Source organism: Callithrix jacchus, chromosome 16 (assembly GCF_049354715.1).
Source record: "Callithrix jacchus isolate 240 chromosome 16, calJac240_pri, whole genome shotgun sequence".
In the NCBI taxonomy this organism is placed as follows: Eukaryota; Metazoa; Chordata; class Mammalia; order Primates; family Cebidae; genus Callithrix; species Callithrix jacchus.
Window position 1 is genome coordinate 48,919,345 of NC_133517.1, and position 12,596 is coordinate 48,931,940.

Here is a 12,596-nt window from a genome sequence, read left to right on the forward strand (position 1 = left end):
ATAGTCTTATTTAAATAGTCTTACTGCAATTAAACCTTATGAATCATGCAAGTTACTAGTCAAATAAAATTATTTTATTTACCCACTATTGCTAATTTTAAACTTTGGCACAACTTGAAGGTCACAGCAAAAATATGTACACTAAGAAAAACCTCTCAATTTGTTTTTAATCGCCTAATTTACTGTTTCCTAGTGATTCTAATTAGAAATTTATTTTGTGATATTCTAATATAGAATATATATTGCCCTGGATTTATGTAGATGAGTTCTAAATATAAAAATAATTTCTGACTAAATTATTTTAATCAAAGAATACGTAGACCTAAAAATTACTTCTTTCAGCAATTTTTAAAGGGGTTATACTACACACAGTGCTTCCTACACTCAGTGTTGAATGTTTTCAGTGGGACTTTGACAAAATCGATTGTATCCTGAGAAGAATGACCCAAATGTCATAAGTTGTATAAAATGGTTAAATTAATTATTTTTATTCATTTCACATATTTATAGAGTGCATTTACATAGTTGCCGGCCAACTATGTGCCAATCCTCTTCCAGGTGCTGGTGATCTATCTTTGAACGAGGCTATCTGAATCGATGTTGAAATGGCAGGGGAAGTTTCACCTGAAAGTGAAGATAACACTTTCACAACTTTTTAACAGTTTGGAACAGAATAACACTTTCATAAAGCAATATTGTCAACCAATATTTACTAAACATCTACTATATTGTAATTACTGTGCTTCTTGCTGAAGATGTAGACATCATCCACATTTCCTACCCCTGAGAAGATCATAGCAGAGGGCAATTTCAGAGGCAGACCAATGGTTGCAAAAGACAAGGAGCCTAATTTGGTTGAATATAACGTACGTATTAATAATTATATGATTTTATTACAAGACAGCTCCTAAAGAAATAGGCTGACCTATAAGAAGCTTCTTCTCACTCAAAAGCTGAATTACTACTTTTCAAATCTGTCGAAGGAATTCTATAGAAGATAGTACAGTGCAAAGAATATTGCATTTGAAATAGAAGTGGTTAATATTTCCCATTTAACCACTTTGTGGAGATGTTAAAAGGGAAAAGTTACTCATCGGGTCTAAATTTTGTTATTATCCTGTAGGAGGATAATGGGGTTTGCTTTTTTGAGTTATTTCATGAATGACCTAAGATAATACATGGTAAAGTACTTTGTGATCTATAAATGTATGTATAAATACAAGATTTTAGTGTGTTGGCAAGATGACTAACATACTGTTTGGGATGCAAAAGGCTAGATCAAATTTAGATTTTCTTCTAAAACTAAAGCCCTGTAATTCTAGAGCTGGAAGATATCTTATTTTTTCAAGTTTTTACTTTGTAAATGCTGAGATTACAGACATATGAAACTATATAACCTATAGAAATCAAACTATACATATACTAGTTAATGGCCAAGAAGACCCTAGAAGATACTTTATCTCATCTTCTCCCTGAAATACTGTAATGTCTAAAGATTTATTTTCTATTTCTAAAAGTACTTTAACTTATTTTTCTATGCTAGTCTTCTGAATTCCTTGTAAACAGAATAGATACATTGTAGTAAAATCTAACAATTCTGAAATTTGCACCTGGTTTCATGATATTGAATAATTACTATTTTGTGTTTTCTTTATTTTAATGGGATTCTAAAAGATGGACAATAAAAAATAATATACAGTGCTCAAGTAATTGTAATATATGTTGTAATTGTCATGTATTACAAAAGCAGTATTTGTTATATGTGTAAGAAGGTACTTTTATGACTGCCGAGTTTAAGTAATCCTACATTTCTTTAATATTTTTATGGTTTTCAAAGCATTTTAGGTAGACTATAAATTAGGACATATTATTGGTTTGTTCAAAATGAAGCATCAAATTACAAATCTTAACTTTAAAATAAAGCTCAGAAAAGTCAGAATGCATAAACTGATAATCCTGTAAAATCATGGATCAACATACATTTCATGACTCTGAAAAACTTAAGGAATAATAGTTTCTTATAAAAAAAATACTTTTACTACTTTTTTATGGCATTTTACTGGTTTATGTGGGAATGGGAATCATTAAAATTATGCAATCTAACAAATTAATATTAATTAATTTCAAAGAAACTAACATTATGTAAGACCATTTCTATGACAACAAATTTAAATATGAACCTATATATTTAGCTGAGCCAATAGTGAACAGAATTATACTTTTATTGTACTTTTAAGTAGTACTTAAAGGCTAAACAGGCAAAATGATTAGTGACCTTAGAACAAAATATGGATTTTAGTACACAATTTTTTTGCAATTTTTTATGCACGTTCTTTAGAAATAAAAGATAATTTTGGAATACTCACTCTCTTTAAGGCATACATTTTGAATGGTTTTGCCAATAAGGCTAATTAACTGAGTTTATAATTTCTTGCTTGGCCCTGTTTTGTGCTGTTTGGAGAACAGGTTTGAGAGCAATTTATTACAGAGTTAAAATTCATTAGTACCTAGAACTCATTAAATAAAAAATCTCTTTAAAAGCACCCTCATGTAGCTACTGCATTTCTTTAAAAATACACTTCTGTCATTGCAACAAAATGAACTTGGATGATTTATGCAACTGATGATCTTGTCTCATTAACAAAGCTCTAACTAACCAGCATAAACAGCTTTTGGTTACCTGTTTGTTTAAATATACATGTAGTCCTGGCAAAATACTCACTATGTATATCTAGTAGATTTTAATTTCGTTAAAATGTCTGTTTTCTTGGTCTTTGCTCATGTGTAGAGACAAACACCAAAGAGAGGAGATAATTTAGTTATCTAGATAAGTTTGGGTAGCAAGACATTTTCATCAAACTCTTTCAGGGTATTTAGGAAAATAGTATTTTTGGAAATTATCCAGACATTACAGGATTGGTGGCTATGTGCTAAAATTAACTAGGCGAATGCCACAATTTTTCAATTTATTCTTAATTTGTATAGAAAATATAGTCACTTAAGTTATATTAAAAATAGCTGCAATGCAAAATTTTCTGTGTAAGAACAAAAAAAGTATGTTGAAGTTATTTTATTAATACATTTTAATGGGAAACAAATGGGAAAGGTTTTGTTAGTTTCTGAATTGCATTTTCTTTTCTTTGCTGCATTATATTACAAAAGCAGTAAAAACAAGCAGAACTATATGTTAAACATACACTTTTTAAAATATACAATCTCATGTTTATTTTAGTCACTTTTCATTTCACAACCAAATGAAACATGCATATAATTTTAGAAAATGCATAACTAAAAGAGAAATCAAAATAATGCTCAAATATATCCAAAATAATCATCACACTGGAAAGCATGCCCAACTTATTTTAAAGGTGCATTATTGCCTGATTTAAAGGCAGACAGGGGCTGTGAGGCCGCATTCCATGACAGAGAGCCTCTTGAGACATCTTTGATCATTCTTTGTGATGCATAAAATATGTCACAGTTGTACTATAAAAGATATCAGCCATCAGGTAAGGCTGTCATTCGCTCCTGTAGTATTATATTGGAAAAATACGGCTTTTCTCTCCAGTACTTGCATGGGATTTCTGCTCATGAAAACACAGCCTATTTAGTCTGTGTGCAACAATTATCATACTCCTGGTTTCTTTCAAACGAAAGTAGTCATAAATAAACATGCTAAAGAGAATAGATCTGGTTGATATTTTGTTTCAACATTCACCCATTCTTAAGTTGTTATAAGCTGTGAATATGTTAAGTACTGGTCTACTTTAAAGCTGGATTCTACAAAAGGATTGCGTATTTCTCCAGAGACTAGTTGCTTTCATTTGATTTCTGTTATGCATACATCTTAGTTTACTTCAAAATCTGAATCTATGTCACAAATAATATTTATAACAAAAGAACAATAGCAGTAAGCTATTCCAAAATGCTGTATTCTTATTTCTCAGCCCCTCACATATTTTTTAAATTATACCTCATGTGTGTGTGAGAGAGAAAATTGGCTTTGCTAACATATTTAAGATAAAACAAACTGCAATTTTGTGTGGGTATGACAGCAGTATCAATCCATTATATTTGTCTCTCAAATATGAACATACATATAACATTTTACCATTTATATGAATTAGTTCCCTCAAATTTTATTTAAATGTCAATGAGACTGATTTAATATTTATTTGGGAAAAATATTTTTTTAATTGTTTAGAAAACCTGGAAATATTATAATGCAAAATCCAATGAAAACGTGTTTTTTACCATTGAAAACTTTAATTACTGAAGCATTTATCAAGTTCAATCATTTAATTGACTTCATGAATACTGGCAAAATTTACTAGTTTGTCAGGAGTGTAATGCTCTCATCTGAAAGCACTTCGCTACTAAACCAACAAAAACCCAAACAAATAAGATGTGTAAGCAACAGTCAATGTGCTAAATCTGAACAGCTGACAAGTTTTGCTCAATGAATGATTCAGATAGCTTTTATCTCTAAAAATATGTTGCCTTTTGAAAATATTCACATTTATTATTTCTATGCTCCCAAAGTACTACTGCTTGTACTTAAATACTTAGCAATTTACTTAATTTATAAATTGGGAAGGAGGAACTCCTTTTAATGGAGAAATAACATACGGTATAACAGCCCAAATCGATTAAAGGCCTCCATCTGGTGCAAGTCTAAAAAAGTTGCTGCCATATGTTTGAACAGCACAGCAAAAGTAACTGTTTTATACTGTCACCACCTCCAGATCTGTTTTATAAATTGCATTTTGTTTTAATATAATGCATATATATAGACATCAGGTATAGTTTCATATATGGCTGTTTGCTTAATCGGAAAACAGACACTATATAAAAATTTTAAAAGGCTCTTGGTCTTCATGCATGGTTCACTGTGAAAGGCAGTTGACAGGTCTAAATAAGAGTAAAAGAGATGCACAGACTTTGGTGCAAATTAAACAATTTATAGTAATCAGTAATCTTTAAATCTTAAATGATTTTAGCATATTCTATGATATTCATCTTTGAGAAATGATCATTCATCTTTGAAGTACTAAAAATATAGAATAATAAAAACATCTTAAGGGAAAAAACTGTATAAAATTCATGTAAATATTGAAGACTGGTGATATCAAAAATGTATTCAGTAGTCTTATTTTTTTTAAGGTAAAATTTCATAAAGATAGATTTAAAAATCATAATATATATGTTGCTGTTGGAAAAATAACATATCAGGTTCAAATGAAATTTAGGAATGTTAATCTCTTTTGCAGCTGCTATTTTTGTTTTATGGTATTTTTACAGCTGTTTTTAATTTCTTTTAAGAAATACTAAACCTTTAGGAGAATTCCCATGTGAATAACCACAGTACAGATAATTGGTTTCATTGCAATTCAGATTATGAACATCATTTTTCAGTTGTTACTTTCAAACTATATACATAGCTAAATCTGTAAGTCATTTTCTTTATTCAGCTACTATCAGAAAGGGGAAAATCAGTTTAAAGCATCACAAATCCTTATTCTTTATCTGTTAGGTTGGGATGTTTAAAAATATTTACCTTTTTAAACAGAACATTAATATATCCTATGTAGTAGGTGCAGATGTGAGCTATAGTTTTTATTTAGAAAACAGAACAACATAAATTATGAAAATTGTTTCAGAACTATGATGACTTTAATAAATTTCAGAAGTGACATTATCATGTGATTATATTTCTATACCTAACATCTTCTTTGATTAATTGTTACTACAGATTGTATATCTTCGTTTAGAAGCATCCTTGATTAGCAGCCACACCTATACCATGCAGTTTTTAATGGAAGCCACCCTTCCTACACAAGCCGCAGGAGAAAGTAATTAAATTTAATAGAAGCCGTCTTTGTTTTACAGCAACCCTCAATTTAAAGCCACAGGGGTAAGTAATTAAATTTAATAGAAGCCATAGCTTCTAAACAAAGATATACAGTATCAGTTAGGTATGCAGAGGTATAGAAATAAGACATACTATACCTTGGGAGTTGTGAAGAGAGTAGGTTTATATGAACCAAATATTAAAAAATGCAAAACTTCACAGGGTACTTTCTCTAAGTAATTCAAAATGGGCAGAGAAGCTATAGTTGTCACCTTGCGTTTTCTTAATGGGCTATAAGAGAGGTGGAGCTGCTAGATGTCCTTGCTAAACCACAGCGGCTTGGGCAGTTGCCTTCTGTGAGCACTGGATGCTTCTTTCCTTCGAATATCAGTTTGACATGTCCAACATAAAATGTCTTAAGTGGGTGAGCAGCAATTCATGAGAACATAGGAAATTTGATGTTTCTGTTTATTTATTCTAGATATTAGCTATTGAGTTTTTGTTTTGTTGTCTTGTTTCCTTGTTTTTCTTAAATTTTAGTGACCATAAGTCCTCAATTAGTTAATCCTGCCTATAGCCAATGACTTATAAAACCTGAATCAAGACTAGAAGCACCATTTGGGCAGCTAATTTCAGCTTCATTCTAGAGAATGTTTGGCAGAGGGTCTCACCACAGCCTCTAGGCATTTTGATGGGCATATAAAAAAGGCTTATGAGGAAGTATTCTGGAATTCACATTGGCCATATGACAGTTGTCGAGGCCCTTTCCCCAAACTAGTATGAGCCATGTAAGTAGGTTTGATTCTTAAATTTTATTTTCAGCTTTAATGCTGCTTTGAAAATATCAAAATTTCTAATCATCAGGAACATGTTTAATTTACTCTTTGCCATAAATAGTGTTTTAAAAATTCATAAGACTCATATAGGAAAAAAAAATGCCTAAGTGAAAACTAAGCAGCTGGTAGCATATCTAGTGATATTCTAAGATCATTGCCTTTAAAAGATAGTTAATAGTTCCTTTTAAAAAGTGATGGGGGGGGAGGAGAGACTCTGAGAATCAGCTGCCCAGATGGTAAAAGACAGTAAGTGCTGCCTATAGGCATATGGTGCCCAGAGAATGTACCAAGCATATGTTAATAAGAAAATTAAAACTTGTATTTTAAGCAGCATGTGAGTACAATATGGATCATGACTAGGAAGGATGAAAATAATGCCCTAAGAAATTCTTTATGTAAGAGAAATATAAATACAGGAATATAAAAATTTTTATAACATGTAAATTTAGTGATCAAATATCTGTAAACACTTATAAGTTCTTGATAAGTTGTGTGTTCTGTTCTTAATATATGTATGAGCTTATATACATATATACGTACAGATAGATAGATAGATAGATAGATAGATAGACAGAGTTATTTACCAGTAGAAATGAAGTTTTGTGGAATACAATTCCGATGTGTGCGTAATAATACATTTTTTTTTAATGAATTGCTTTGCCTGTGACACTGCTTAGGGACAACTAACAAATGTGGAGTCTTTTCAGTTGGAAAAAATGTTTCAGTTGGAAGGAATTAAGAACATCTCTAAATTTAAACTGCAACAGCAACTCTTCTTTAATTAAAATAAACAAGCATAGAGTATCAATGTGGCATTTATTTCCAAGTTTGTGATGATCTCATTTAAATATGTTTAGGATTTTTTTTGTCCAAGTTTAAAAATATGAAGGTTCAACATATTCAGTGTTAAATGTGCATGATCATAGCAGACTTTCCTATTATCACTGCAACTTAACTGAGAAATTATTTCATATGTGTATTCCCTTTCCCTTTTAATCATTAATAAAATCAGACTCCGAAAGGAGTCTGTCTACTTTTCTCTTTATCATTTTCTTTCTGTTAGGATTTTTCTCTTGTTTGGATTTTTGAAACAATAATTTCACGGTTTTTTTCTATTATCTTGTCCTGGAGGCAAACCAATAATACTTTTCTTCTTTTTAAGGGGATTCTAATGTTATCAGAAGAGAAAAAAATTAAAAAGTCTCAGTTCCCTTCCACTGTTGTCAGGAAGGCTATTTTTTTCCGGGCTTGACTTTACAATGTGTGGCTCAGGTAAATCAATGATCTCACACAAATTAACTTATTTGTATGATGCAATCACAGTTATTTGGAACTGCTTGTATTGAATCACATAACCCACCAACTGCAAAACATAAAGCAAGTTATTGTATTTTTACATTCTCAGGGAGCTAGAAGTAATAAAATTCTATTTTATTTTCATATCCATTGACATGCACCTGGAATGTTCTGGCAGTTTCTGGTGAATGTAATGCGAGGAAGGGCATTTAAGGTCACTTGAAACCCAGCTTTAATATGGCAAGTGGTTACTACCTCCGATTAATAAAATGTCTGATATGTTTGTCCCATTTTTTCTGTTCTTATTAAATCCACTGATTATTATATCATTTTACTATTTAAAAGTTTTTAAAACTCCAAATGAAATAGTTTCACTTTCATTAATAGCATTAGAAGTATATTACAAATACAAAAATGAAGCAAGATGGTTAGAAATTTGAGAGTAAAGAGACGTCTTAACTTTATTTCTCCAATTATACACACACACGCCTATACATGCACATGCACAGCACATTAAAAATTGATTTCTTCCATTGGAGATTGTGAAAGAAAGATAAGTTGTAACGCCATGCAATTTGTGATTATGTCAACACACAAAGCGCTAAAAGAAAGTTAAAACACATCGTTAAAATGACTTTATCCAAAAGAATATGACACAGCTCTACTATAATTACCATCATGATACCAGCTCATAAGAAAGGACAGAAAATGAATTATGGCTGAACATAAAAACTAGCAGATTAGAAGTGGAAGGAACTGTTTTGCAAAGTCTATGAACTCACCTCTTCCTTCATTAGAGAAGGTGACAAAAAGCCTAAGGTGACGATTTTTTTTTTTTTTTTTTTTTCTTTTCACCGTGGATGGAGGAGTGGAAAAAAGAGGTAAAGCCCAAATGGGAGAAGCAGCTAGGTAGAGAACAGATGTTCCTACGGCCGTCAGGTCACCTGACTCATGGCAGCAATTCTCAGATGCTAACAGGGTTCTTAATAAATAAGGCATGCAGAATGAGGAGCGGGTGCCTCTACCCTCAAGACCTCAGCATATCCAAGGCAATCTCTCCACCACTTCCCATCAAGATGGAAGCCTCCACTCCTTATTGGTTACCTAAGGGCAAGCTGGCCCTTACTCTAAAGTATCATCTACTGGAATGGACAATAAACTGCACCACCAAAAAAAAAAAAAAAAAAAAAAAAAAAGCCCTTCTGGCCTATCACTGGCATCTTGCTAGTGATAGAAATAAGCTTCCAGAGATCTTTGGACTCCCAGCCCCAAAGGAGATAGTGGGTCGGCTCATAGGTCAAATATATTGCTACAATAAGCAGCATTTGAGAAAGTCATCACCCAAAAGGTATACACAACCAAAGAACCCATACAGAGTGTTGGCCTCTTGAATGAACCCAGAAACAAAACTAAATGATGATGCACAACATACACCACAGTCATATCCTTAAGGAAACAATAATAAACATTAAAAAATTCCCATCCAAACAATAGCAAATTTAAAAATAAGAAGCAGTAAATTCTTCAGATGAGAATAAATCAGCACAATAACTCCAGAGGTACAAAAAGTCACAGTGTTTTGACGCTTTCCAAGTATTACACTGGCTCTCTAGCAATGGGTCCTAACTGAAATTAAAATTCTTAAATGACAGATTAGGAATTGAAAATAAAGATTGAAAGGAAGTTTAAGGAAATACAAAAGAAAGCTGAAAAACAACACAAAGAAACCAGAAATGTGATTCAAAATATAAAAGATGAGATAACTATACTTAAAAACAAACAAACAAAAACCCTAAAAACTAGAACTCTGGAACTGAATAATGTGCTAAATAATTTCAAAACACTGTTGAAACCTTCAATGATAAACTAGACTATGCAGAAGAAAAAAATTATGTCTTCTGAAGAGCAGTCTTGCAAATTAACTCAGATGATAGTGAAAAAAAATCTAAAAAATTAACAAAGCCTTTGAGAGATATGAAATTATGTAAAGCAACCAAATATATTACCTATAGGCATTTCTGAGAGAGAAGAACAAAATGTAAGCAATTTTCAAAACAGATTTAAGGGAACAATTTGGGAAAATGTTTCCAATATGGCTAGAGAGGTAGACATTTAAATACAAAAAAAATTTAAATACTTGCTAGATATTACACAAAGACAAACATCACCAAGCCATATAGTCATCAAAATATGCAAGAGCAACACTAAAGAAAAAAATCTGAAAGAAAACTAGAGAAAAGGGTCAAAGCACCTACAAAAAGAATCCCATCAGGCTAACAGCAGACTTCTTAGCCTTGTGTTGGTTTATCTTTTCTGTCAAGGGACATTTAGGTTCCACCTGTTGGCTACTGTGAATAGTGCTTCAATGAATATGAGAGTGCAAAGACCTCTTTTAGATCCTAATTTCAATTTTTGAAATAAATATCCAAAAGTAGAATTATTGGATTATATAATTCTATTTTTAATTTGTGAATAACCTCCTACTGTTTTCTATAGTGGCTGTACCATTTCAGAAGCTCCCCCAAAAGCATACACTAGGGTTTTAACCTCTATGCATTCTTGCCAACACTTGCACATTGTTCTCCATTTTGTCTTGTTTTGAATAATGGTCATAATTGACAGGTGTGGGGTGTTATTTAATTTAGTTTTGGTATTGATTTTCATTTATCTGAGGATTAGTTGTCATGAGTATCTTTTCACAAACATTCAGCCATTCATACATCTTTTTTTGGAGAGAGCTATTCAGGTTCTTGGCCATTTGTAAATCAAGTGATCAAATATTTTTCTATAAGTTGTAGGAGTTTCTTGTACATTTTGTTTTGTTTTGTTTTGTATTTTAACTTTTTTGTACTTTAATTTCTGGGGTACATGTGTAGATCTTACAGAATTGTTACATAGGTACACACAGGCCATGTTGGTTTGCTGCCTCCATCCCTCCTTCACCTTCATTAGATATTTCTCCCAATGTTATCTCTCCCCTATCTCCCTACACCCCTCTATTCCTCCCCTAGCCCCTACCTCAAAAAAGACTTCAGTGTGTGATGGTCCCCTTCCTGTGTTCATGTGTTCTCATTGATCAATACCTGCCTATAAGTGAGAACATGTGGTGTTTGGTTTTCTGTTCTTGCCTCAGTTTGCTGAGAATGATGGTTTCCAGATTCATCCACATCCCTGCAAAGGGCATAAACTCATCCTTTTTTGGCTGCATAGTATTCCATGGTATATATGTGCCACATTTTCTTTATCCAGTCTATCACTGATGGACACTTGGGTTGGTTCCAGGTCTTTGCTATTGTAATCACTGCCAAAATGAATGTATGTGTGCATATGTCTTTATAATAGAACAATTTATAATCCTTTGGGTATATACCCAGTAATGGTATTGCTCAGTCAAATGTGATATTTCTATTTCTAGATCCTTGAGGAATTACCACACAGTCTTCCATAATGGTTGAACTAATTTACCCTCCCACCAACATTATAAAAGCATTCCTATTTCTCCACATCCTCTCCAGCATCTGCTGTCTCCAGATTTTTTAATGATCGCCATTCTAATTGGCATGAGATGGTATCTCAATGTAATTCTGATTTTCATTTCTCTAATGACCAGTGATGATGAGCATTTTTTCATGTTTGTTGGCCACATAAATGTCTTCTTTTGAAAAGTGCCTGTGCATATCCTTTGCCCACTTCTTGATAGGGTTGTTTGTTTTATTTCTTGTAAATTTGTGTTTGTTCTTTGTAGATTCTGGATATTAGCACTTTGTCAGATGGGTAGCTTATAAATTTTTTTCCCCATTTTGTTGGTTGGAAGTTCATTCTAATGATTGTTTCTTTTGCTGTGCAGAAACTTAAGTTGAATTAGAACCCATTTGTCTATTTTCCTTTTGTTGCCATTGCTTTTGGTGTTCTAGTCCTGAAGTCCTTGCCTATGCCTATGCCTATGTCCTGAATGGTATTCCCCAGATTTTCTTCTATGTTTTTTATGTTGTTAGGTTTTATGTTTAAATCTTTAATCCATCTGTTGTTAATTTTTGTATAAGGTGTAAGGAAGGAGTGCATTTTCAGCTTTCTGCACATGGCTAACCAGTTTTCCAAACACCATTTATTAGACAGGGAGTCTTTTCCCCATATCTTGTTTTTGTCAGGTTTGTCAAAGATCAGATGGTTGTAGATGTATGGTGTTACTTGCATGGCCTCTGTTCTGTTCCATTGGTCTATATCTCTGTTTTGGTACCAGTATCATGCTGTATTGATTACTGTAGACTTGCAGTATAGTTTGAAGTCAGGTGTGTGATGCCTCCAGCTTTGTTCTTTTTGCTTAGGATTGTCTTGGTTATGGGAGCTTTTTTGGTTCCATATGAAGTATAATGTGATTTTATCCAGTTCTGTCCAGGAGGTCATTTGTAGCTTAATGGGGATAGCATTGAATCTATAAATTACTTTGGGCAATATGGCCATTTTCATGATATTGATTCTCCCTAACCATGAGCATGGAATGTTTTTCCATCTGTTTATGTCCTCTCTTATTTCCTTCAGCAATAGTTTGTAGTACTCCTTGAAGAAGTCCTTCACATCCTTTGTTAGTTGTATTCCTAGGTATTTTATTCTCT